General features: G+C 39.6%; 1 protein-coding gene across 1 annotated transcript in view; it reads right to left on the minus strand.

Moving 5' to 3' along the window:
• Positions 1–27775, minus strand: part of ak5 (adenylate kinase 5) — a 480651-nt gene that overhangs the window by 43009 nt on the left and 409867 nt on the right.

The following is a 27775-nucleotide window of genomic DNA, read 5'->3' on the forward strand; positions in this document are numbered from 1 at the left end:
GGAGTGAAACTATGTGATAACTTCAATAAGAAAATCAACCTGAGACTACAGAGCACATGTTTAGTCTACATGCTACAAATCTGCGGGGACTGGTGAGACTCATTGGTGAAAATTACCCCACTTTAGTTCATGGCACACATGGCTGTGTGAGCTCAAAGCCAGTTTACGTAAAGTCTGCAAGTTACTGGCTTATGTACATGATTATTACTGAGAGGTCCATACAGGGCCATACATGGCTATAAATCATAGAAACCTGTGAATTATGATGAATTCTTGTGGGTTTATTACACCAAAGTGAACAGCAAATGAAGTGGTGACCAGTGACATCTGCTGAGCATCAAGCAAATCACAGACACCAATGACAGAATGGAAAGAACTTTAATGGGAAGATGGATTCAGAATTCATTCTCAAGTGTAAGTATTGTGTTTAGCAGAGGTGGGTAGAGTTGCCAAAAATTGTACTCAAGTAAGAGTAGCGTTACTTCAAAATATTACTCAAGTAGAAGTAAAAAGTAGTCATCCAAAAAATTACACAAGTAAGAGTAAATAAGTATTTGGTGAAAACTACTCAAGTACTACGTAACTGTTTGAACATAATAAATGATTTATTTTTTAGAAATGTTTTAATAAGACAGACAAAAATATAAAATAATGTGCAAATTCTGCTATTTCCAAATAATAAAATAAAAAATGAATAAAAATAAATAACATCTTTACAAAATAAAGATGCACAAATTACAAAAATCTCAGTTTTTCACAACAAAGCTTTTGAAGCCAATACCTACAGTAGGTAACATGTATGTTTGAACAGTGCAAACTACTTACAGTGACAAAATATACTGTACACTGACAGTATAATACTGCATATTCACTTTGTGGTGTAGCGGGTCCGCAGCTTCAAATAATAAAAAAAAGGCTAGTTTCAAATCCATAAAGCCGTGTCACTCTCCGCAGGCACAATTACACAACCGCAGGGAGTTAATGAGGTAGTTGGAGCGAGTCACACCTGCACGTGTGGGTGCGATCGTTCTCAATTGCTTCATTGGCTTTCTGTGGCGTGTGATTAAGGCCCATGGAGACGGGAGTGTATATATATGGGTCAGCACAAAAAATGAAGGAGGAATCAAAGAAAAGGAGAAAAGAAAAGAGTCTTTAGGGGACTGGCATCGTCACACACTTGCCCTCCAAATAGCACAGCTGACAGAAAATAACATTAGAACAAGGCAGCTTGTGCACATACAAGAAGTCTCACTTTACCATGACTGTCTGTGTCTGTGCATGTTTGGTTAAAATGTGCTTGTTCTTTACTCAGTGAAGTGATGGTTAAGCTTCAGCAGGAGTTGGCTCTCAAGGTTCTTGCAGTGAAGCTGTGACCATTTAACAGGGAACAGGAGCCCCACATGAGTAAAAGTCTCTCAGATGCTGCAGATGCAGGAAGTTTGTGTGTAGTCATGTGACTGCATGGCTACGTCTGATTGGTGAAACGGAGTCATGTGATTATTGTTGCTATGTCTGATTGGTGAAACGTAGTCATGTGATTATTGTTGCTATGTCTGATTGGTGAAACAGTCATGTAGTAGATCCACTGGTGACTTCTCTCTGGCAAAAATATAGCGTATGTAATGTGTAAATGGAAAAAAGTAACGAGCCGAGTGTTGCCCAATATAGCGGAGTAAGAGTAGCGTTTCTTCTTCACAAATGTACTCATGTAAAAGTAAAAAGTATGGTGCAGTTAAACTACTCTTAGAGGTACAATTTTTTTAAATAAGTTACTCAAGTAAATGTAACGGAGTAAATGTAACTCGTTACTACCCACCTCTGGTGTTTAGTGATTATCAAACTTTATTTTACCTCCATAAAGGACAGAAAAGTGACCTGCAGTCGGCTGTTTACAGCAAAGTAATCACAAAAAAAGTGATATAACCAGAATTGAAGTGGGACGATTTTACTCCATTTTAGCAGCCAAGTACCAGCAGTAAATGGTTGCGCACCTCTGGCTATGCCCTCCCCAAGTGTGGAAGAATAATATTAGGGTAACATAACAGAGCATTCATCTTAAAGAAATAACAGAAAGGGTTAATACATGTCAGAAATCAGATAAAGGTCAAGTGAACAACAAAATGTACTGAAAGATGACTAAGAGATGATTAAGAAATCAGCAGATGCCCTGTAATGAACCAGAATGGACAATTGTTATATGCACAGAAATTTCAAGGGTGGTGGCTCAGCTGAAAGGTATAAGAAGAACCAGAATATAATAGACATTTATTTTATATGTCATTTGGGTGTAAACCAATGAACCAACCAGAGTAAAATGTATGCATTGATTGATGTAAATTCAACAGTTTATAAAATGAACCTCTATCCTTTGTTTCATTGACCATTCTGACCATGCTGTAACAAACTGCGTTTGATGAATGCTCCCTCCAAGGCATTTTGCTGAGGAGTAATTAAAAGATACAATGAACAGCTTTTCTCCTGTCTGATTACTGATTTGTCCTGTCAGAGGATGTTTCTTTCTTTAATAATATGTTAAATTTCTACCACATCACCCCGACTCTTCAATATAATATATGAATGTCAGCACTCTTGAAATATCAAGGAGTGCTTGAAACTTCAAACTCTATTAAGAAATTGTTTTTAAGGAAGACAAAGAAGCTACCCATAGCAGAGAGTACTGGCAGTTATTCATTTCCACTTCACGCACTGGATATAACCAATATAATGACAGAAAAAAAAGAAGAGCAGTGGCATCTGCTGAGTATCAAGAAAATTGCAGAAGGCAATTCAGCAGTATTGTAGCCAAACATTACGACTCATAAGCATGCAAGACAAAGTCCAGGATACAAAACTCAGCAACACCAGAGACACAGAAGAAGAACAACACAATCTGTTGAGTGTCAAGTGCAGGATACAGAATGTCAATAAGGCTGAACATCCCCCATATCGGTGGCTTTCCTGTGGGTCAGCAGCACAAAATTCTTGGGCGTCTACATCTCTGAGGGTCTCTCCTGGACTCTCAATACCACACACCAGATCAAGAAAGCTAAGCAGAGGTTGCGCTTCATTAGGAGATTGAAGTGAGTGGGAATCCCTCCTTCCATCCTCGCCATCTTCTACTGGGGCACTACTGAGAGTGTTGTGATGAGCTGCATCACATCCTGGTTCAGAAATTGCAGTGTGTCTGACAGGACGACTCTGCAACGTGTGAGGTGGATGGCTGAGAGAGTTATTGGAGTCTCTCTTCCCTCCACTGTGGACATTTTTAAGATTAGATGCAAGTAGAAAGCCCTCTGCATAGTAAAAGACTCCTCACACCCCTCTCATGAACTGGTCCATCTCTTACCATCTGGTAGGAGGTATCGCTCCATAAAATCAAGAAAAGCCAGAATGTGCAATAGCTTCTTTCCACAGGCAATACGACTGCTAAACTCTCTGTAACATGCACATAACAAGCCAGTTTTTATACACATAATTATTTATTTTTAGATGCAGTATTTAATTGACTAGTTTATATAAGTATTGGTTGGACTTTGTGAATTTGGCATTGTCTTGGTTTACTTTTTTGTGTTTTTTTTCCTCTCCCTTTTTACACATTTTCTGGTCTTGAGTAATGCAGTTTCATCCCACTGTATTTTAGATTTGGCTGGAATGACGAAATACAACTTGAACTTGTAAGATAAAGACGGAGAAATGCATGAGACTCGAGGTCCATGTGTAACTGCTGGGGTTAGACTCATGAGTGTCAAGTGTGGGATACAAAATGCACAAATGACAAAAATGGAGAACATGACTGGAGATCTGTGTGTTTCTCCAGTTTTTATGAAAGCTGGTTCACTGCTTCCATGTATTTGTCTTATCATAAAGTATGCCAGTATTGTGAAAGTACAGACATTTTCATGTGTGTTGAAACCAGCAGGACATTAAATCAATTTTTTATACAAGCTGCAGAACACAACTGCAAGCTTTATTAAGTTATTTGGCTGATATTTTCATCATTGATTGTGTTCATTCTGTTAGCTTGTTGTTTCTGTTTTGGAAATATGAAATTACATTTTTGCAGTGAAATGCGTCTAATAAGGTGTAAATCTAGTGGAAATGTAACCTCCTGACTTTCTTCTAAACAATCAAGTTTAACAATCTAGAGCAGCAGCTGCATAGGTAGTGTAACCTGTACAGGGCATCTCAGGGCCCCAAACCCCAGAAACACAACCCCACATCCTGGGTTCAGACAACATTCATTTAAAATGACTTACACAGGCTCTTTTCAATAATAAAGAATGCTCCTGTTTTCTTTCTTCCTTGTTCCTTTTCTTCCATTCCTCCCCAGGTGAGTGTTGTTCTTCTCTCCTGTCCCCATTTTGCCTAGCTGAGGTGGAGGAGCTCCTTTTTTGGCCCCAGGAGTATTTCTTGTAGTAAGCACTTCCAGGTCAGATGGAACCTCCATCTGACAAGACAGTCACCTGCCAACAGCACCTTCTAGTGACCAAACTCCCCCCAGCCGGACCATCCTCTAGAACTCCCATGTGCCCCTTTGGGTGTCTAAGTGGTTTGGGGAAACACTTGGCCCTGAGAGGCAGTCATTGCCCGTCCATCCATTATGTTAAAGGAGTACTCCACCTAAAAATGATATTTTGCTAAAATGTTACTTATCCCATGTGATTTATAGTGATGGGTGAGAAAAATATTTCAATCTCATGTTTTCATGCAAAAAGGAGGTAAGAAAGTTTATAATTTAACAGTTGCAGTAGGGGGCCAATGGAGTACAACAGCATGCAATATCAACAACATGTATTTATATAGCACATTTTCATACAAAAGATATACCTCAACGTGCTTTACAGGATGAAGAAAGAGAAAAAAAACAAAATTTAAAAATAAAATTAGCCAATACTAATTGCCAGGGAGGACAGAAAAATCAAAAAAAAACTCCAGACGGCTGGAGAAGAAAAACAAAATCTACAGGGATTCCGAGACCACAAAACATCCATGAAAAGCTCTCATGTTACTCGTATCGTATAATGTGCATGTAAAGTCGCCCAGTGTCAAAAACATGCATGTTCCCTAAAATATTTTTAAATAAAAGCACTTCTGGAAAGCTCTTTCATGAACAAGGAAGGCACATGTGAACGAGTATTGGACCTGACGACCTGCCTGCCCCCTCTTTCATTGGTCAACAGCATAACACAGTAAAAGCCTATTCATTGGCTGACATTGTGTGTGACATGATATCAACATTGTACCGCGTGTACTGTGAGACATTTAAAGGCTTTTACTGCAGATGTGGATTACGCAACAGGAGTGACGTGAGATTTTTTTTTGTGGATGTTTCATTGATGTTTTGATATTGTTTGCTGTTGTACTGCATTGACCCTCTACTGTGACCATAGAATCATAAACTTTATCACCTCTTTTCTGCATGAAAACAAGAGATTAAACATTTTTCTTGGCATGAGATTAAACATTTTTCTTGGCCATCACTATAAGGCACAAGAGGTAAGTAACATTTAAGTAAAATATCATGTTTGCGATTAGTACTATTTTAACATCACAAGGGGAAAAGGAATAGGAATAGAACTGATCCTGGCCTGGATGAACATCCATCCACCCTGTTCATTCATTACAACAACAACATTTATTTATATAGCACATTTTCATACAAAAAGTAGCTCAAAGTGCTTTACATAATGAAGAAAAGAAGAATAAAAGACAAATAAGAAATTAAAATAAGACAACATTAGTTAACATAGAAAGGAGTAAGGTCCGATGGCCAGGGTGGACAGAAAAAACAAAAAAAAACTCCAGAAGGCTGGAGAAAAAAATAAAATCTGTAGGGGTTCCAGGCCACGAGACCGCCCAGTCCCCTTTGGGCATTCTACCTAACATAAATGAAATAGTCCTCTTTGTATTTAGGGTTCTCACGGAGTCACTTGATGCTGATGGTTATACAGACTTCTGGCTTTTAATCCATCCATCATTGTTGGAACATCATGGTGCTTTGGGTAGATGGTGGTGGCACAAGCCACCACCAATAGGACACCGGAAAAGAAAACAGAAGAGAGAGTAGTGCATCCTAGCCAGGTAAGAGGGCACCAGCCATCTCAGTCAGGACGTCGCTCCATCCATGATGTCTTTCAGAGTAGACAACACTTCCCCCTTTACTATCTGATAGTTTTACAATGAACACTGTGAAGCTTTACTCCATCTCACGGGCGGACCTTGTAGAAGGGTACTGAGGACTCCTGATACCTCAGGGTCTGTCCTTTATTCATTGTAGGCAAGTACTGGACGTACAAACATTCAAACATGGAAAGGAAGGGGAAAATGGAAATGTAAAGAGTCCAGCTTGACCCACAAAGGTATCAGACAGGATTGTAGGCCTCTCAAGTGACGTTGCCTTCGACCTTATTAAGGAGGCAGCAGCTCTGCTCCAGACATCCCACTAGGAAAGGAAAGATGGGACCATATGGACAGAGAACATAAGGGGTCACAGACCAAACTGTTTCCTCAACAATTTGAGCCAGAAAGCCTTGATAGACCCTGGCCCCCTAAACTATAGCCACATGGTACAGGCTGGCCATCTTCATTAGGAAAGCACACATCACACAAAGTGGATGAAACATCAGACTGCACAGATTTAAATTTGAAAATAAAGCCGGTGACTAGTAAGAGATTTCTAAAGTGAAAACTTGACTTTAGCCCTCGCAAGACTGCAGCCAAAATGAAATTGGAACCGACAATCACGAAGTAGCAGCCACAAAACGTAATTGCACGTTGTGTTACTAGAGATAGGCAGCTCCTTTTTACTGTTGACTCATAAGCCGTATGAAAGATTATCAGTAAAATACCAGAGTCCGCCATGACTCTCTGCCAGAAAGAGAAACTTTAAATACATTTCCTAATGAAACCTGTGCTGCCATGGAAACAGACCATGAAAAGAGGAAGCGGAGCTCCTCACAAATAGCAGGATCCAGTACATCGCAAAGGTCACTTTCATTCAGAGTATCTCCAACAGAATTGTGGCTGCTGAGGTGACTTTGGTCAGACAGAAGCAGACAGACACTTTTAATGTTATGCTATTATGATATCAGGTGTGTCTGCAATTACATGCTGACATGAAAAGTTAAACTGAATATGTGAGGGGTGCGTTTTTAAGTCGGATGGTATTTTTAAATGTTAGCATTTTTTCGAATGCTGTAAAATTGGTGCTTTGGCGCAGTAGGTAGTGCTGAACTCTGAACTAAGCATTTTTTGTGTAGATTTCTCCTTCCTATTTCATGTCTGCAGAGGTTTTCACCTTATATTCCAAGATGTCTGTTCTGATTTAACTGTTGCATGTCAGGAAGAGCAGGCACTTGTCTGCGCAGACTCTGATGCCCAGTCTTGGGTTGCTTCCTGCTTAGTGCATACTAAGCTTACATTACATTACATACCATACATTAGACCAGTGGTTCTCAAACTGTGGTGCGTCCCTAGGGGGGCGCGAAGTAACAAAAAATGGGGCACGAATTTTGACATATGTGGTGTAATTTCGCTAATCATAGGGAAATTTTAAATTTGTAGTGGTGTATCGGCAGCAAAAAATATAGGAATAAATTTTATTAGGGTTTCAAAAAAACATTAGGGGGGCGCGATTAAAACTGTTATGAAAACTCGGGTCGCAAATACTTAAAGGTTGAGAAACGCTGCATTAGACTAAGCGGACTTCACAATAAAGGAATGAATGGATAACGCAATACCAGTAAACACAGACAGTAAATGTTGCACAACTAAAATAAATGTTTGGGCAGTAGAGTGGCACACTTCAAACCCCTACCAGTCTAAATGTTTTCCTCATGCCTGCAAGTTTTTGTTTGGGTAGTCGGATTATTCTCTCACATCCCAAAGACTTGCAGATTAGGGCATTAGCCAAACTATATGGCAGCACAAGGTATCATGTCCAGAGGTGGCATGAAAAGCCTTCTTCCAGTCATGTCTCTCTTTAATACGCACTACAATATAAGCTTTGTTAAAATGGCAGGACCTGTCACTTGATTCAGGAGAGAAGAAATGAGAGGGAGCAGGTAATTATTCTTAATGGTAATCTTGTTAAGATCCCTGTAGTCAATACCGGGATGCAACACACTCATTTTCAGAGACAACAAAAAAGACCCCAAGGAACTGTTAAACAATCAAGTAAATCCAGTAGCTAAGTTCTCATGAATATATTCATCCTTGGTGTTAGACTCTACATGAGGCAGAGGAATGGGGCACCAAATATTGCATCAATAGCACAATTTGATAGGTGCGTGGGCAAGACATGGGAGGACCTTTGTTTAGAAAATACATTTGGGAAATTCAGAATGAACTTCTGGTAAAGTGGAGATCTGACAAATCTGAAGAGATGGATGACAAGGAAATTGAATATACTTTCTAAAACAATTAGGAACCCAAGCTGGTTCTCTCACATCCCAAAGACTTGCATTAGTAAATCACTAGGCGTCAGTGTAGGTGGGTGGCTGACTGTGCCCTGAGGTGGGCATGGGTTCCATTCCAGGACTTATTTTGGTCAGATGATGGTGTCTCTCAGGGTCATAACAATAAGAGATTGGCAGATAATTGTAAAGAGTTCAAGTTCAAAGTCGTTCATTTTGCTTTTATAATTGTGGTTTTTTTGACTGTTCAAGTAAACTGTTCTGCAATCCCTTCTTTGTTCTCCTGTGTGTTTCCCTTTTTTTCGTTTTCGAACTGGTTGCTATTATATAAATAATGATTGATTATACATGAAGATATTATATTATCATTTTTCTCATATTTGAAAGTATGCCTTTAACTTATCATGTGCTGATTGGCTATAATTGGAAAACCAATAGAAAATGTTTAGGGATATTTGCCAAACTTATTTTTTTAGGTTATTCTGTAGGTGTTCCTGTTTACTTGATTGATAAAGATGTTTAACTCTCATCTGCTGTCATTGTTGATTATTTCTCATAACTGATATCACTTATTTAGGCATGCTGGACTCCTTTGGTTATTGCATTACTTCATTTTTTTCTCATTTCTTTTTTCCACTTTCTTTAACCTGCACTCTCAACCCAAACAGAACAACAGTTTTATCTGGAACTTGGCAGAAAAATAAAACATGCTTCTGGCTGTCTATCTGAATAGACCATGTAGTTTGAAATGTAATAATGTATAAATACTTCAATAAGTTGTTTTAGCGAAGCGGAGGAATTCCAGTGGAACAAAATGTGCACTCTTTGAAAGCCATCCACGATAACCAAATTAACCGTTTGACCTTTTTATACAGGCAAGTCCATAATAAAATCTACTGTTATGTTCTCCCAAGTACGGGTAGAAGGATCAATGGGCTTCAGCCGACCCAGCCATAATCCACACTGAAATTTTGAGAGACAGCAAGTCTTGCAAGTATTCACAAAATCTTTATTGTTCCTAGACATGTTAGGCCACCAAAAGTATCTCTGTAAAAATTCTAAAGTATTGCCAATGGTAGGAGTAGAAAGCCCCTCATTCTAAGACACTGCCAATAACGTGTTAAGGAATAAACAGTTTCCTTTCAGGGGTAATGATGTGGACCAAGCAGACTAAAGAAAATGAAAAACTCTGGTAAGTCCACTACAGTAGCCATTAATGCACAAGCTGAAATAATGGGTTCAGGCGCAAACGCCATTTAATCCAGTTCAGATAACCGAGAAAGCATGTCAGCCTTGACTTTACGGTCAACAGGATTAAATGCAATTAAAAAATTGAACTGATTAAAAAACAAAGATCAAGGTGTGTGACCAGACTTTAAATAAGTTAAGTTCTTGGGGGTCAGTATAAATGGGCAGTGCCTTCTAGCCAATGTTTCCACTCTTCGAGGACAAGCTTCACAGCAAACATTATGTAGTCACCCACCCCATAAATCTGTTCAGATGCAGAAAGTTCCAGTGGGAATAATTTGTTAGTGTCTGAAAAATGTGATAAAACAGCCCCATCACTGACACTTGACGCGACTACATCTACCTAAAAGGGCAAAGTCACATCACAATGAGGTAAAATGGAGCAGATATGAATCTAAACTTTCGACTATTAAAAGCTAGTTGGGCCTCTGGAGTCCAACAAAATTTTCTTTCACCCTCTTTTGGAAACAGAAGTAATAGGAACAATTAAGGAGGAAAAATTCCTCATTAACCAACAATAAACATTTTTTTCAATTGCACAAAATGCTGAACTTGCTTTGGTACTATTAGGGCAGTTTCATATTAACATGGAGGAGACCTTCTCAGGATCCTTTTGAATAAGAGTGCGTGATATGATACCCCAAAAACACTGAAATTTGATGAAATTCACACTTCTCCAATTTAGCTTTGTAGGATATGGCCGGGACCCTCCAGATATGGAAGGATGGGGGAAGGCAGCTTTTTTAGGGCACTGCCTCCCCCAAGACGCTAGATGGCAGCTTCCCAGGAGTGTAGCGGTGCCCCAGACTTGGAGTTCAGTATCTCAGTCCTGTTGGGCTCTGTCGGTGCTGCCAGGGGGTGCTGCGAATTTAGAAGAAACAAGGTTTTCACCCAACCCAGAAGTGCTGGCAGGCCATGTGACTGTAAGCCCAGAAGTACTTCCAGGTTGGCCAATATGAAAGGACTGAACAAACCTCACAGAGGGGAGCCAGAGTTGGGTGGAAGGTGGACAACGCTTGCTAGGAGGTGTGGAGGGGAAGGAAAAAGAAGGGTGATTTTACCCTGTGTCCTCAGTGTCGGTCTGTTGGGTTTGAGGAGCGACAATGCCCTCTAGATTTCACAGCGTACAAATTATTCGCACAAAGACAAGACAAAACTTCCTTAAAATGACCAATATGTGAGGTGGTATCTTTAGTAAAGATCAAAGTGTTGTCAAAATGAACTAGAACACAAAAACCAAACAGGACCAGAAATAAATACCAGGGCATTAGCCAAACCATATGGCACCACAAGGTATCATGTCCAGAGGTGGCGTGAAAAGCCCTCTTTCACTGATCTCTCTCTTTAAAACACACTAAATTATAAACTTTGTAAAAATGGCGGGACCAGCCACTTGATCCAGGAGAGATGAAATGAGAGGGAGCAGGTAATTATTCTTAATGGTAATCTTGCTAAGCTCCCTGTAGTCAATACCAGGACGCAGCACATTATCATTTTCACAGACAACAAAAAAGACCCCAAGGAACTGTTAGACAGTCGAGCAAATCCAGTAGCTAAGTTCTCATGAATATATTCATCCTTGGTGTTAGAATCTACATGAGGCAGAGGAATGGGGCACCAAATATTGCATCAATAGCACAATTTGATAGGCACATGGGTGGAAGATGGAATGACCTTTGTTTAGAAAATACATTGGAGAATTCAGAATAAACTTCTGGTAAGGTGGAGATCTGACAAATCTGAACAGATGGATGACTAGGAAATTGAATATACTTTCTAAAACAATTAGGACCCCAAGTCGGTGATTCTCTTCTTTTACAATCGATAGAAGGTGAATGTTTTATCGAGCCAAGGAAAGCCCAGTATAATGCAAGGATTAGAAGTTGGTAACATGAAAAGGAAATTTGATTCTTTTCATCTGGACATAGTTTTTTCCACGGGAGATACATTACATCACTCATCCAAGTGACTTCCTCAGCCTCAGTTGACTGCAGGTTTCTCCAACCTTATAAACAGTACCTTTGCATAATGACCGCAACTAGCACCATTGACTAACAATGGGCCGTGTGATCAATGTTATGCAAATTGTCCATTGATCAATGGCCATGAGTACCATTCACAGAGAGTTGGGGAATGGCTGCAATCACAGCACAGAAATCACAGAAAGAACCACCTCCCAAAAAATCTGCTCCTTGCTTTTTATCATTGTTCCATCGAGAGTGTGCTCACGTACGGACTGTGTGTGTGGTACGGCAGCTGCACTTCCTCAGAAAAGAAAGCGCTCCACAGGGTCGTCAGGACAGCGGAGAGAACAATTGGTTGTACCCTCCCCACTCTGGAACAAATCTACACCTCCTGAAGCCGCAAAAAAGCAATAGACATTTCACAGAACTCATCACATCACATCCCGGTCATTGCCTCTTCCAGCTTTTGCCATTGGGCAAGAGATACAGAGCTATGAAAACTAGGACAAACCGCCTTAAAAACAGCTTTTATCCGAAAGCAATCATGGCCCTGAACTCAAAATAAAACTGCTCCATATTATTCTTCCAATGTGCAATATAGACCTTAAGTCAACAAGTGCAATTTGTATATTTATTACTATTCGGTTTGTTATTATATTCTGTCTTTTTAGCTCTTATTCCTCACACTGAATCGATTGCACCTTCAATTTTGTTGTTCCTTTGTAAAAGTGACAATGACAATAAAGATCTATCTATCTATCTATCTATCTATCTATCTATCTATCTATCTATCTATCTATCTATCTATCTATCTATCTATCTATCTATCTATCTATCTATCTATCTATCTATCTATCTATCTATCTATCTATCTATCTATCTATCTATCTATCTATCGTAGTTTCATGCCAGACCAGGTGGTCTAAACCACTTCTAAATATGGTCACCAATGTGGTATCCTCCCACTGTGTCTGCAGCTAAGGTTTTGAAAGATATTGTATAATAAATTCCCCAATAAGTTTGTGTCCCTGTTTTAATTTTAAAAGGGAACTGTGTGCCACATGAATTTGATCAGGAATATGAGATAGTTGTGCAAACTCCATTAGAAATGTGTCCAGATATTACATGTACTAAGATTTTTGTGTGTGTGTGTAGAGCAGACGCCTCTTCAAGTGGCTTACAGGTAAGCAGTAAAGCAATAAAAGACACCTTGGATCTGTCATCAGAAAAAGTATGAGGTTCCTGATCAAAAATCAGTGAGCAGAATAATGTTTAAAGTTGGAGAGATGAAGTTTAACAACACTTGCTGCCCTAAGGGGTGTTTTGCTAGCTTGTTGTGATCTCTTTTACTGCATTGAAGCACCCTGTTTATATCAATTTAAACTGTTCAAATCCCGGTACTGCCAGAAGGGATCCTACTCTATTAGGCCCTTGGACAAGGCTCTTAACCTGAAAATTGCTCCAGGGGCTCTGTGCAATGGCTGACTTGCTTGCTTGCTTTTTCATAGCAGCTTGATCCTCATTGTTATGCGTAATCTCTGCTACTGAATTAAGCATCTTGGAGTGAGCAAAAAGACTGATCAGGAGATGAAAATGTGTGCAGAGCGCAAAGTGAAGAACAGGCAGAGGTCATAAGTGTGAAATTAAATGCGAGCATAACCATAACCAAAGGGCAAAACCAAAATGAGAGTCAAGGATTACAAAGGAGTTCAAAGGCCTAACACTAGGGCCTACTGTACTTGCTACAGTAAAGCTATCTGCCACTAAGAGGCTTGAGATTTGTTCCTATAGTGTTGATACTTAAAGCAATTGCAGCCATATTTATACGGTTACACCTCGTAATGTCTCACTAATAAAAAAAATGGAGCTCTGCCAAAACCAGTTAAATAGGGAAATAAACAACAAAAATGGAGTCACTGATGAAGAACCAAGAAGAGAATAAAAAATGTATATAGAAAACACACTACATATTACAGTATAAACATATTCAATAGCATACTTTATAAAATAATATGCAAAAGGCAACTGAAGGAATCAAGTAAAGGAAAAGACACTGATAGCATAACCTGAGAGGTCTAAGGGAAATCCTTTCGCTTTCGTTTAGATCAGTGTTCTCAGACTCCGGTCCTGGAGGGCCGCAGTGGCTGCAGGTTTTCATTCTAACCCTTTTCTTAATTAGTAACCTGTTTTTGCTGCTAATTAACTTCTTTTGAATTCATTCTAATTGACTTGCTCTTGAAGACTCAGATCCCTCAATTGTTTCTTTTTCAACTGGTTGGAGTGAAATTGGTTGGAGTTTGAGGCCCTGACTTAGCTGGTCTTCTAAATGAGAGTAATTCCACGCCAGACCAGGGGGTGGCAGAGTGGGCTGACCTTTTTTTTGCTTTCCTGCAGACCGTTCACTGAAAATTCCACCTGGCCTTTCTGATGATGTAATTTCCGGTTCCAGGCCTTCTGATGACGTCACTTCCAGGTCCGAGTCTATGGAAGAGGACCCTTCCGCTTCCGCCCTGGATGACCTCACTTCCCTTACTGGCCTTTAACTCATCAGTTCTGTTTTGGACTCTGTTCTGAGCACATCAGTGTGAACAATTTATCGTTTTACAACAAGGAAATATTATATGGGTAAGGGGGGGTTGTCTGTATTTAATGCCAGGCTGACTGAACCAAACACACACATTCATGACACAATCTGGGCCAGCTCTGCCATTTTTGCTGCCCTAGGAGAAGCTGTAAATGGTGCCCCGCTACCCCTTTCCTTTGAGCAGAATCATCTTAATTACTAACCTGTTTTTGCTGCTAATTAACTTCTTTTGAATTCATTTTATTTGATTTGCTCTTGAAGACTCATACCCCTCAACTGTTTCTTTTTCCTTAATTAGCAGTCAAACAATAATGAGATATAAAATGAGGCAAAACAGGACCAACAAACTGTGTCCATCATACAATATCTGAAAAGAAAGAAAGATGAAGGCCTCAGGAATGTTGATCTGCTCAGGTCCACAAAACATTTTAACAGAGCTCTTACAAAGAAAAAACTAATAATTTTGGAAATGTATGCCATTGCACAATGAGAGCAGCAGCAATCCATGGAATTAAAGAACGGGTTTAATTAACAACAAGTATCGGCACTTAATTGAGCAATTAGCTGGAGTTTGAGGCCCTGACATAGTTGGTCTTCTGATGGCTCACTCACTTCGCATTTCAGTTCTGTTTGGGTGCCATTTAAGGAAAGAAATGAAGCAATTGAGAGGAATGATGAAGAAATTCAGGGGAACAAATTTTAAAAAGCAACTCAATAAAAATGAAAGGAAAAGGAGTTAATTAGCAGTAGAAACTGGTCACCAATTAAGAAAACGTGCAGCCACTGCGGCCCTCAAGGATTGGAGTTTGAGACCACTGGTTTAGCTGCATTTTGATCTTTTCTGAATGAAGGGAATTCAGTCATACTGTAAGTGCCTGAAGACTGGAATGGTGGAAAAAAACTGTTAAATAAATGTCAAAGAAAAGAAAGATATTTCAGAATAACACTAAAAACACACAGAGGTTACATTCTGGAAGCTTTTGATGCACGTAATACAAATGTCTTCATCAGAGTAGTTAGGTGTCACAAAGCAAGTCCTCGATCAGAGCCAAGCTACCAGCGTTAGATTTGAGACCCCACCCGACTTAGAGTCGGGGGCCATAGCAGTCACCATTGAGGAGGCACATACATCAAGTTGAAGTACAAACTCTAAAAATGTTTTATTCACATATGGGCTCCGCGCCTATGCCCAGTAAAGAGTGCTGTACAAAAATGAACTGAATTGAATGAATTGTACATCATTAATAAGTCAGTTGGATCTAAAGTTCCATAATGTAACTGAAAATAGAATAATTAATAAAAAAATAATCAAAATACAGTATCTATGAGAAAAATGTCGAGGATTCCCATTTGTGTAGAAAAATAGCACTTACACTATAGTAAAAAAATGCAGGAACAAAAATCTTATTCAATGAAATATTTTATTTTACATACATGTATCTCTCTACTAAATAAGGCCAGACAGCAAAATAAAAAGGCTATGGCAATAAAAAGATAATTCATATTTTTACAGCCGCCAACAAGCAGCCCACCTCTCTCCTCATGCATTTTGATTTGTGTTTTTGTTATTCTACTTTTTTTGTATTCTGCCATGGAATGGAATCTCCTCTAGGCTGGGGTCCTGTCTTACACCCTTGGCTCAAAGCCGCTGAGATAAGCATTGCTTCTCAAAGACTCTGTAATTCAAAAAGCAGTTTAAAAAAATTATATGAAAGAGCCCAGTATGTCAATCGAGTTAGCAGAAAGTTGTAAGAATGGTGTGAGGAGTGTCGCCGGAGATTTCTCTTATTATCTCCTCCTTTACAGCCGCATATAAGTCAATCACCTTCGATTAATGAAGTCACTTGTGCATTAAGCTGCCAACATCTCTTCAAAGATGTTTTTATAAACTTAACATCTAAAGCCTCCAAAGGGAAAAGGTGCTTTTTAAAATGTAATAAGAGTGCATTTAACAAACTGACCAAATCTTCTGTAGTTTGAAAAGTATCAAAATTTAATGTCAGAAGCACTGTGATGGAAAGGGAGTACATCTTTAGAGAAAGCCTTCATTGACTCTGGAGATGTATAAAGGTTAATTTATTTTATATTTGCCTGTGAACTCAATTTGGAATTTGTCAGGTGTAAAATACCTGTGTTGATGCAGGCCCCAGATGCTTTACGTGGAAAGCTTTTGATATAAGTATGCTACTAAAACCATAAAGTTATTATTGGGGGATTTGCAAGAAGAAACTATTTTAATAACCTAACTGTAGGCTACCACCTGTTAAAAAAGCAGCTCTCAGATAAACTGCAATGAGGAGTGTCTCACCTCCTTGGCCATTTGTTGTTATTAAGAATGTTTAAATAAAATCACCTTCAATAGTTACAGTGCCACATTAAGCAGCTTTTCACGATATGTTTAATCAACAAAAAGCAGCCCACTGATTTACAAGTGTCACACACGTGCGCATGTGAGGCAGCTAAAGGGTCTAAATGAGGCTAATTCCACGCCAGACCAGGGGATGGCAGAGTGCACTGACCTTTTTTCTTGCTTTCCTGCAGACCGTTCATGGAAATCCCGGCCCTTCTGATGATGTCACTTCTGGTTCTGGCCCTTTTGATGACGTCACGTCCGGGTCCGAGCCTATGGAGGAGGACCATTCCACTTCCACCCTGGATGACTTCACCTTCCTTTCTGGCCTTTAAAGCCGCCATATTTACGCTAACTTATCAGTTCTCTTTTGGACTCCGTTCTGAGCATATCAGTGTGAGCAATTTATCCTTTTGCAGCCAGGAAATATTATATGGGTGGCTGCCCCAAACCTTTTTAGGACTCTTGCATCTGTTTTTCGTGACACAAGCATGTGCTCCACTGCCTAAGGGGAGTTTGTCTGTATTTAAGGTCAGGCTGACTGAACCAAACACACACATTCGTGACACAACCTGGGCCAGCTCTCCCATTTTTGCTGTCCTAGGAGAAGCTGTAAATGGTGCCCCACTACCCCTTTCCTTTGAGAAGAATCATCACTGCCAGACATGTACATAGAAACCCGGAGACACAAGAGAGGAATCAGCACTTGGTAGAGCATAATCTGGAGGGTTTAGACACAAATCAGTGAAAATGTCAAGTGGCAGGAGTGTCTGATTACTTCTAGCAACATCTGTCTCCAAACGATATGTGATTGAGGGGTACCATGTCAGAAAACATGTAGAAATTTGGATATAATAGCAGGCTTTATATTTTTTTTTGTATCTGATGTTTCTCTAAAGAAAGAAAAAAACACCTATCATTTAATCATTTCCCACTTAATTAATAACTTTTGCCTCCTGGGAACAAATAAAGTAAGTTAGTTAGTTAGTTCTGTCTGTCTATCTTTGTCCTGTAGCTCTGTATTTAAATCTCCAGCCTAACAAGTCATTTATGATGAGTTATAATCTTACCCTGGCAGCTCCATAAACAAATACATCTAAAATAAACTGCAGAAATAAATTGACAAGCTTAATATGACCACAGAATTCAATAAAACCAAAGTATAATGGTTATCTTTAAACATTTACCCATGATTCCTATTTACTGTATCTTTGCTGATGTATGTAAATAATGCAGTGGTGTAGCTAGGAGCGGGCAGCACATTTTTGGGGGCGGCATTATTGGCCAAAAGGCTCAGTACAATTCGCGTGTAAGCAGCAGGGTTAATAAAAATAAACATAAACATTACACCGATAATAATTTCTAGGAAGATAAATAACTAATTTACAATTTATAATTTTATTTCATTATCAATCTGAATGCGTTCTTGCTCTGCGCAGAAAACATGCCCACTTATCACTTGTACACTACACTGAGTCTAGTTTTCGTAACGTAATTATATTAAACTAATAATAAGAACATGGCTTATCAGTGCGTCTCTACTATATTCTTGTGCAGTTGATGCTTATAAATACTTATATGAGAAAAATTATTGCTGTTTCTCTATACATGAATAAATCTATGCTGAATTTATCTTAATTTTTCTCTATACGTCATTTTAATTTCATATTTAAATAGGTTAGCATATTCAGATATGTTGGAGGGCAGCAAATTGAAGCACCGCTCCGCCCCGAGCAGCACGAACTGTCACTACGCCACTGAAATAATGCAATATAGCTATCCAACCCGTGCACGACTCCAAGAATTTTTCTAGTGAGAACTGGAGTAAGAAGAACTTTTTAAGCATGCCAAAAGCAGATGGTGGTGAACAACGGACAATGATGTTTGCCAGTTTTAAGACACATTTTAATGTAAGCCTGTTTCAGAAATGAAAAAAAAAAAACCAGCCTTTAGCAATGCATTCAAGAGCTGATGTTCCGCTGACGTTTTGATCATTTAACTTTACTTTGCCACGTTGTGATACCCCGTGTCTCGTGTTAAATGAGGAAAATTAGCATTACCCGTTTAACTAGTCTGCAACCCTGGGCATCTAAGGAATTCACAGAAGGGCAAGCGCTAATTAAGAACCAGTGAAGGATCAAGGGCATGGCTGGAGTGAGAGGGTTAGTCTGGGAAGGCGGCTGGAGCTCTATGTAAAAGTTTCTGGAGTCTTTGCCTGTTATTCTGCAGAGGATCTGGATGATGGAATTGCTGTAACATCACTGCATGTGAGGCTGGTACTGCACTTGGTGGAAAAAGGATAAAAAAGCAGTGTCTGATGGACTAACATTTAAAAGGTGGTGGTGATTCTCCCTGATGCTGTTCTTGTGCTTTTATCTAAAGGGAATTTATTTATTTATGATTTTAATATGACTTATTTATTTGCACTGTACTACTGCACTTTACTAAAATATTCATGGATTGAACACTAAGAAAATGTCTATGCCTCTTCACTTGCTGCTGGTTAATTTTGGTTCATGAACTACTAGATGTTCTAAAAGTGGATGTGCCTGCCGGCACGGGGCATCACATATGTTTGTGTGTCCTATGCGACACAAATTTGAGGGTTATTGCAGTTGTTCTTGATATTGTTGGATTATTACTGATTTTGAAACTTATGCTTTTTGCCACCCCCAAAAACAAAAATATGAATTTGCACCTAAAGAAAACAAATAAATAAGAAGGTTTTGTCTAAAGATAGCTGAGTGTGGTGCATCCTAGGATGTGTAACAGGAACATGTAGGATCTGATGTTAAGATCAAACTTCGTTAGTATGTGAAATTAATAGAAAACAATATAATTCAATTAATGGGAATTGGACAGTTGCATTGAGTTGCGAGTGTTTGTAAGTTAGAGTCTGCATTGTTTAAAAAAATGCCACCCCACCAAATTTTGCCACGCTAGGCAACTGCCTAGTTTGCCTAAACGGTAGAGCCAGCCCTGGAAACAACCTATCATTTTGGGGTCCAAACACTTTTTAACCAGTCATGCTTGACCATGGTACTTCTTGGTGTGGCATTTTGAGCACAAGAATGTGCAGCTTGGCAGAAGGAAGAAGCCCAAACTCCACCATGTGATGATGTGTTTTGGGGGAAATTTTTTGCTGTTGCATTTTAGATTAGCCTTTACCTGCACATAAGACATACCACAGGCCAGGGTTCAAGACAAGATGTCATTATTTTTAACTGCCCCATGTACAGTATTCAGTAAATACAGTGTAGTACATGGCAGCCTTTTCTGGTATACAATGCCTATATGGATAAAGGAGAAGAATCCACACTTGTACAAAATTGCAGCAGTAAATTATTAAGTGGCAAGGAATGGCTGAAAGCTTTTCTTATTAAGAATGCATACCTGGAATTTAAATGAATCCTTGATGGATCGAAAATAAAATCAACCACTAATGACATTATAATATCGTTTATGATTTCAAAGCTTGTGGAAGTGGCATAATAGTGGCTCTGCACACAACAGAATGCTTAGTTAAAATCAAAAAGACTGGTGCACATTTTCACACCTAAAGAGTGTTATATGCCCTCTTTTTCCTTAGTAAAAATGAACAATCCATTAGGATTATCTAAGGATCCAAAATATTCCAGTTTTGACTGATATGAACGTATTAGAGTTGGTTGATGCTGCAGTTTGTTTTGGCATAGTCACAGAAATTTTCATTAGGTGGGCTTAATCTGTGTTTGGATACTGTTTGAATACTTCCACAATTAATCCTGCCTAACCAGAAAAGTTGTGTTCCTATCCTAACCTGATCTGCATCCATCACGAACAGGGAAAGCTGTTTGGCTACATGTCTGAGTTAGATCAACTGCCAGCATGTATGACAGATGTACTGTAGATCTCTCTGGTTTCATAAGAAAGAACATTTTATCTCCAGCAGGTGTCCTCACACTGAGGCCTGGGGAGCCCCTGTGACTGCAGGTTTCTGTTCCAGTCGCTTTGACAATCTGACTCATTTTACATCACCTTGAGCTCATTTCATTCATTGGTCTTTTTGTCTCGTCTTTTATTCTGCATTTTGAAAAGTGCAGCAGTGTGTGTATTTTTACTTTTATAAGACATTTAGCAATATTATTTTTATCTATTGCTTGAAATGCTTCACTCTGTTGTGGTTATAGTATTCAGTTACCTTTTCCTGTGTTGTTTGCCCCCTTAATTGTATCCCAATAATCACAATTAACAACAAGTAGAGCACACACCTGGCAAATGACACTGAATATACTGAAAGGCTGTGTCTCTTTCAGCATCAAACCAACTAATGTGCTTATTAGTAAATGACGGATAAAATAACCAGAACATCTGAAAATGAAGAATGAAAATCTTGATGATGACAAAAATCTTAAAAAAACAAACAAACAAAAAAAAAACAACTCTAAATTACGTTCCTGTAACATACAGTAAATAACTGGGTTGTAATAAAGGACTTGCCAAAATTAGTTTTGTAATTATTACATTAGTAACAAAATGTAGAAAATGAGAAATAAAAGCTCGATTAATTAGGCTATGAGTCCAACTAAAAACAGAACTTGGTTGAAACAAAAACCTGCCCCCCACAGTGTGGGGGTCCTCAAGGCTAAGATTGAGAACCACTGGTCTACAGCATGAGATTTTATCCAGATCACATGATGACTCCACATGGTGACCTGTGGGAAATTCAACTAAAATTGTACACCTGCTCCTCCATGAAGTCAATATTGAAAGAGACTGCAGCTGGCATCCCAGAGTGCCCCATGGATGCTTAGGTTGAGGAGGGTTTGAAACACAGCTGGAGATGAAATCATGCTGATATTGCAATGATACCCCTGAGTGATGACCGTCATTAGTGGTGGGCTATTGTCCTGTTGGAAAAAAAAGTACGAGGGCAGGCCAGCAGTGAAACGTCGTATTGTTACAATTCAGACATCCTTAAAAATGTATCACTCCTCAAAAATCACTTTCTAGGTTACTCTTTAGCTTTTTGGAGGTTTGGAATATGATAGACTACTTTGGTATATATTGTCACACATGTGCGATTGGGAGGCAGCTAAAGACCCTGAATAATAGTAATACCGCGCCAGACCGGGGGGTGGAAAACTGCACTGACTTTCTCTGTCAATCCTCTGCATACCATCCATGGGAAATCCTGCTCACTTCCGGTGCCTATGATGATGTCACTTCCGGTACCGGTGCTATTGATGAAGTCACTTCCTTTACCAGTGCTATTAATGATGTAACTTCTGGTTCCAGTACCAATGATGGTGTCACTTCCTGTCTCTGCCTTCAAAGCCGCCATATTGTCATCCTAAAATCAGTTTTGTTTTGGACTCTGATCTCTGAACAACTCAACCATTTACCCATTTGCAGCCAGGGCATAATATATGGGTGGCTGCCCCAAACTTTTTTGATGTCTCTAGCTCATTCATATGACAATATATTTTTGTCATTTTGGGTTTGTGGAGTTGTGTATATTTTATTATAGTTTTTTTTTGTTTCTACCATGATGCCATTTTGTTTGATTGATGGTGCCACCATTTTGTGCTTCTTTTGTCTCAATGTGTTGCTTGGTCCTGGAGGTCATGCTGTGTGGCGATTTATAAATTAGTGCCACGTGTCTAAAAGCATCTGAGATTTTGGATAATAGTTAATAATAGTAATAGTAAACATTTACTAATGGTTTTAGTGTATGTGTGACTTAAAAATTAACAATTCCCTATTTCTGTCTCAAGTTTGTTTAGTGTTTTGGTTTTGTCAGCAAATTATTAGAATTTGAGTTTTTCATCTTTACTTCATTATTGACTGATGTTTCATCTGCTAGTTCTTTTAAAATTTCTAACTGCTCTGTTCTTTATTGCTGGCAGTACACATATAACCAATGGTCTGATCAGTGACAGGATCTCCATGACTTATTTTTGCATTGTAAAATGGCCAAATCCACATGTGGATGATGGTGCCCTACACAATGACGCCTGATGTTCTGATGATGAGTATGTAGAAAGTTCTGTCCAGTTTATATTGTAGTCCACATGGTGGTTAGGGTTCGTTTATACTTCATGCTCAGAACGCGTATGTGCATGCATCATGGCTGCCACACGTTCCCAGCGTTCGTTTGATGCGTCCTCTGAGCAGGTCCTCAGAAATTAACGTGACACGTAAGCGAATAGCAGTACCAGCAAAACGTGAATGTGACGTCAAAGTCTCTGTTTACTATCTACATGTGACAGTACTATTCAACTGGGCCTTACAGTATTTTCAATTTCCTCCCAACCTTCTATGCCAGCATCTGCTAAGAGTTTCTCAGAGCTCAATTTAGTCACTGCCACCTCTGACAGAGTCCACAGTGACCCCAGAGTCCTCAGTCTCCCTCCGCTCATTCCAGTTGTCAACAGGGCTTGATCCATCTCCCTGGAGTGGCACTCCTTGCTCAGTTCCCCTGAAGACTCCCACCTGACTGGATCTCTCTCACTCAGGTTCTCCAGCTGGCTTTCAGACATATGTCTTCATTTTCTTTCTGTTTCTTCATCCTCCTTTCTCTTCCTGGTCTCAGATCTTTTAGACGGTAGTGTGGGTGCTGTGCTGTGTTAATGAGGGATGGCTGCAGTGGTCTCTCGATCACACATGTGTACTTAATTAGTTAATTCCCCTATTAACTGCTCTGCGCCAGCTCGTCCTCAAGCCCTTGCCTCACCTACACTACTGATTCGAGTCACCACTGTCCAAGTAAAAATTGCACTTGCTATCTTTGCCATGGCTTCATGACACACAGTTTCACACACATCGTCCAACCAATTTGCACGAAAGGGATACCAGCAGCCCGACCTGTGCAAATCTGGAAGTCAAGGTCCATAGTGTAGATGTCTCACACCTGTACTAACCAAATCGCCCAAACCTTCCCTAAGACACATGGGAAATAAAATAAACATTAATTTTCAAAAAAGTACTCAAAATAATAAACATAGACGTTCACAATCCACTGTCCTTCTATTCTGCTGGGCTTGAATGTGATGAGTTTATATTACACCAATATCTCTATGTCCACCGTCATCATTCCTCACTGCCACTAGTCCATCCCAACGCTGCCACCATATTGTGACACCTCAGACCTCAGCGATGGTCATCTCCTTTAATCCAAGGCATTGACAGTCATGAATCAAGGATGGACCTGCAAGAGTGAGGAAGTAGAAAGGACAACGCAGGGTAAAGGAGTAGCATGGCAGATTCTCATTCCATAACAGAAAAACTGTAGGAAAACACAAAGAACTGAAAAAACAGAGAGTTTAACTCTGCTTAATCATTATATTGTTCCTTTGTCCAGTGTTTGTGTTTTAACAGTTTTTAATGGGGAGGTAAGAGAATTTTGATGTGCAGTGTGCCATGGCCCCATCCCTTGGCTTCTGTCACGTGTCAGGCTCATGAATCATTCCAGCTCTGTGAACTGGAAATCTGTGGGGTGGGGTGTGTTGTGAGATGAAGGCTGGGGGTGTTTTAATAGTTTAATTTACCAAATTTGGTGGATTTGAGCACAACATGTCCTTGAAGTACATGCTGGTGAAGGATGAGCATGTGAGGGTGCCCCCCTAGTTTTAGTTGATTACTGAGCAGCACAGTAATTAGCAGGCTCCAGCTGAGAGGTGAGTAAGAGAAAAGAGGCAGGTTAGTTTAGAGAGAAAGAGAAAAGTAATTGCTGTGAGAAAGGAGAGGAGTATAGCAATTGCTGGATGAAAGACACTGTGTGATTTTAATGGCACAGATTTTAAAGAAGATTTATTAAATGACTAATTTGTTTGAAAATGTACTTTGTGTGAGGGAGGTGAGTGGAATGGTACGGATGCAGGGAGTAGAGTTGGTGAAGGTGAATGAGTTTAAATAATTGGGATCAACAGTACAGAGTAATGGGGAGTGTGGAAGAGAGGTGAAAAAGAGAGTGCAGGCACGGTGGAATGGGTGGAGAAGAGTGTCAGGAGTAATTTGTGACAGACGAGTATCAGCAAGAGTGAAAGGGAAGGTCTACAGGATGGTAGTGAGACCAGATATGTTATATGGGTTGGAGATGGTTGGCACTGACCAGAAAGCAGGAGACAGAGCTGGAGGTGGCAGAGTTAAAGATGCTAAGATTTGCATTGGGTGTGGCAAGGATGGATAGAATTAGAAATGAAGACATTAGAGGGTCAGCTCAAGTTGGACGGTTGGGAGACAAAGTCAGAGAGGCGAGATTGCGTTGGTTTGTACACGTGCAGAGGAGAGATGCTGAGTATTTTGGAAGAAGGATGCTAAGGATAGAGCTGCCAGGCACGAGGAAAAGAGGAAGGCCTAAGAGGTCAGGTGATGGGTGTAACAGAGCAAGATGCAGAGGACAGAAAGATATGGAAGAAGATGATCCGCTTTGACAACCCCTAACGGAAGCATCCGAAAGAAGAAGTATAAGATTCCCATTTGTTTAATAAACTCTGCTATGGCTTTTGTAAAGTAAGTCTAGCTTGTCTTGTTTCATGGCTATCAATGCCTCAAGAATCTGGGGTCTCCCAAATTCATTCAGAAAACATGAACTTAGTAATGAATTCAGTTAGGAAGAAACAATCCGTCATGGTTGAGCACATTGTGGGTGCCTTCATAAATGTAATTATTATTCAGTCGTGCATCACTCAGGAAGACATCCCGCTGATTAGTACTAGAAGAGATAATGGGGGAAATTGCACTTGTGGCAGAATTTTATGTATAGGACCAGGACACAACACGGAATCAGAGCTTAAAGTGGGCTGAGTCAAAACATTTAAAATGAATGAATTAAAAATACCAAACCCCAAAAAACTAAACAAAAATCTCAGCCAAAAAACAAGTTAAGTTCAAATGGGAATAACCTTCAGAAAACACACTAAAGCTTTGCAAAAGGTATTGTTTTGGTTATCCAGAAACTTGGACAAGAAGGACGGCATGCAGCTATCTTAAATAGTGAATGCTCATCAATGCAACACCCTAGCATCAGCGATCATTACTACAGTACGTCAAACAGGCACAAAAATACAGAGCTTGCAGTAAATAAAATGGCACAGCATTATAAACAAAACTGGGAGCACTCAGATCTATGGTCCTCGATGAAGCAGCTCTCATGAAACACAATTCCCCAGTAACTCCACTGAGGTTGCTCCAGTGTCACTGCAAACCAATGTTGCCTGAACTCTTTACGACTCGTGTTTACGATGCTTGTGTAGTCTGTCTGACATCTCACTTTGGTGTGTGTGACTTGTTTTGTGGTTGGAGTGTGTGACTTTCAGTTATCAGTTGAACTGTGCAATGCACCTGACCGTCACGACTGCACACATGTGCAGCAGCTGTTCCGCCATAAATGATCGGATGGCCTGTATAGCGGTTGCCCTCCTGTCAGTTAGTGTGTGTGCATACAACGCTGTGTCTGAGCCCACTCAGTTATTGGTTTCCTGTCAGCCATTACATGCCCTTATTTGCAGCGGGAAGGACCTGAAATTGAATTTCTTGGCCAAGGTACCTTGCGTGGGTCGTATTATGCATGTCATGGCATAAGCTCTCGATTGAAACCAAGATGAAGCTGCAAGGCCCAGTAGTTTTCAAAAGTATAACATGACAGATGGACTACCCTTACCATTTTATATATATAGTGTCACGTATATGCATCAGAGGACCTCCTTATGGGCTCGATGGGTGTATGTGATAACCCTTTGGGGCAAGAGGGGTTACTGCCACTAACGTTCTCTTCTCCTTCTCTCCCTTTAGCTTAGACAAACTGACCAGTGAGGGCACTTAGCTCTGCCCCTTCCAGCATGTGCCATAAAGAAGCCTGGCTACCCAGAAGGAGCGTCATTCTCTCCTGAGAGCGAGCAGACGGGCGCAATTCACAAGAAACGACCCTTGTCTAGTGAAGCCGAAGAGTTTATTTTGTTGTTTTGAGCCCGAGAGGCCATTTTCATTATTGCCTTAAGGTGCTATTTTGTGTTGGACTCACTGTATTAAACGGGATGACCCAGTTAGAGTACTAGCTTTTCATTGTTGCCCGTGCTGTCATTTCTGCACCTGACCTTAATAGGTACTGATAAAAACAAGTAACAAACTGAAACCAGTTTTGTAAGTCAAAAACAAATGCAGAAGGAGTTTCTGTCTAACATTAAATTCAAAATTTCACTTCAGAATTTAAGTCGTAATGATAAAATCAATGAAAAGTATTGCTGTCATGATATGTTCTAGGTCTCGCCCTGAGGTTTTGTTTTTAGACATTTTTTTATTTTGCTTTACTGTTTTTATTAAGGTGTTGTATTTTAAGTTTATTTATGTTTCTTTTTTTCTAATTGTTAATTATCTACTTTTATTTGTTTAATCTCGTCGTCCCTGTGATCTATTGTAAGGTGTCTGATGGAAGAAGAGTGAACCCCCTAATTAGAATACACACCCCAAGTACTTTAGTCAGACTCAAGGTTGGCACCTGGGCAATATGTACATTTTTTTTAGTCCCACAGTGGTATTATTTAATTTCTAGCTGTGTTCTCTTCTCTCAATATGCTTAACCTGAATTTTGTCTTTAGATCCTTTGTTCTTTGTGTTATGATTTTACCACTGTATTTTTGGATTTTTACCTTTAGTTATTAAATACTGGCTGCATTAGCCTTTTCCTATTGCTTTTTTGTTCATTTTAGTGTTACTTGTTATATCTTTGTGGTATTTTTTTTAGTCTTATATTTCCATTTTTGAATTCTTTATTTATGTTGTCTTTGTTTTTTGTTTTGAATTTTTTGAAATCCACAGATTTTGCAATTATTTCAATTAAGTTTTGTCGTGGCAGGGATTTTGGCTGTTTCTGGCTCCAGTTTTGGGGCACTTCATACAAATTGCAAACAACAGCATGGCACAGCGGTTATGAAGTGGAGACGTTGTAATGGTTGGTTGCTAGGTAATTTGTTTCCATGGTAACTTTAAGAGTATAAACTTCTAGGTGCAGTCAATATATTACACTTATGGAATGCTAAAAAAAGTGATTGTGAGGCACAGCCACACACAGCCTGTTGTTTTGTCTGTTGGTTAATAATGTTATAGAATATGCCTGGAACCTCAAAAAACAAGTTTTACAAAATCAGGACACACAGTTTAGATAATAAGCACAATGTTATGGAATACTGTAGTCAGTCTACAGCAAGGGTTTCACCCCTGACTTAAATGTGTTTTC

The sequence above is a fragment of the Erpetoichthys calabaricus genome, chromosome 10 (assembly GCF_900747795.2).
Source record: "Erpetoichthys calabaricus chromosome 10, fErpCal1.3, whole genome shotgun sequence".
NCBI lineage: Eukaryota > Metazoa > Chordata > Cladistia > Polypteriformes > Polypteridae > Erpetoichthys > Erpetoichthys calabaricus.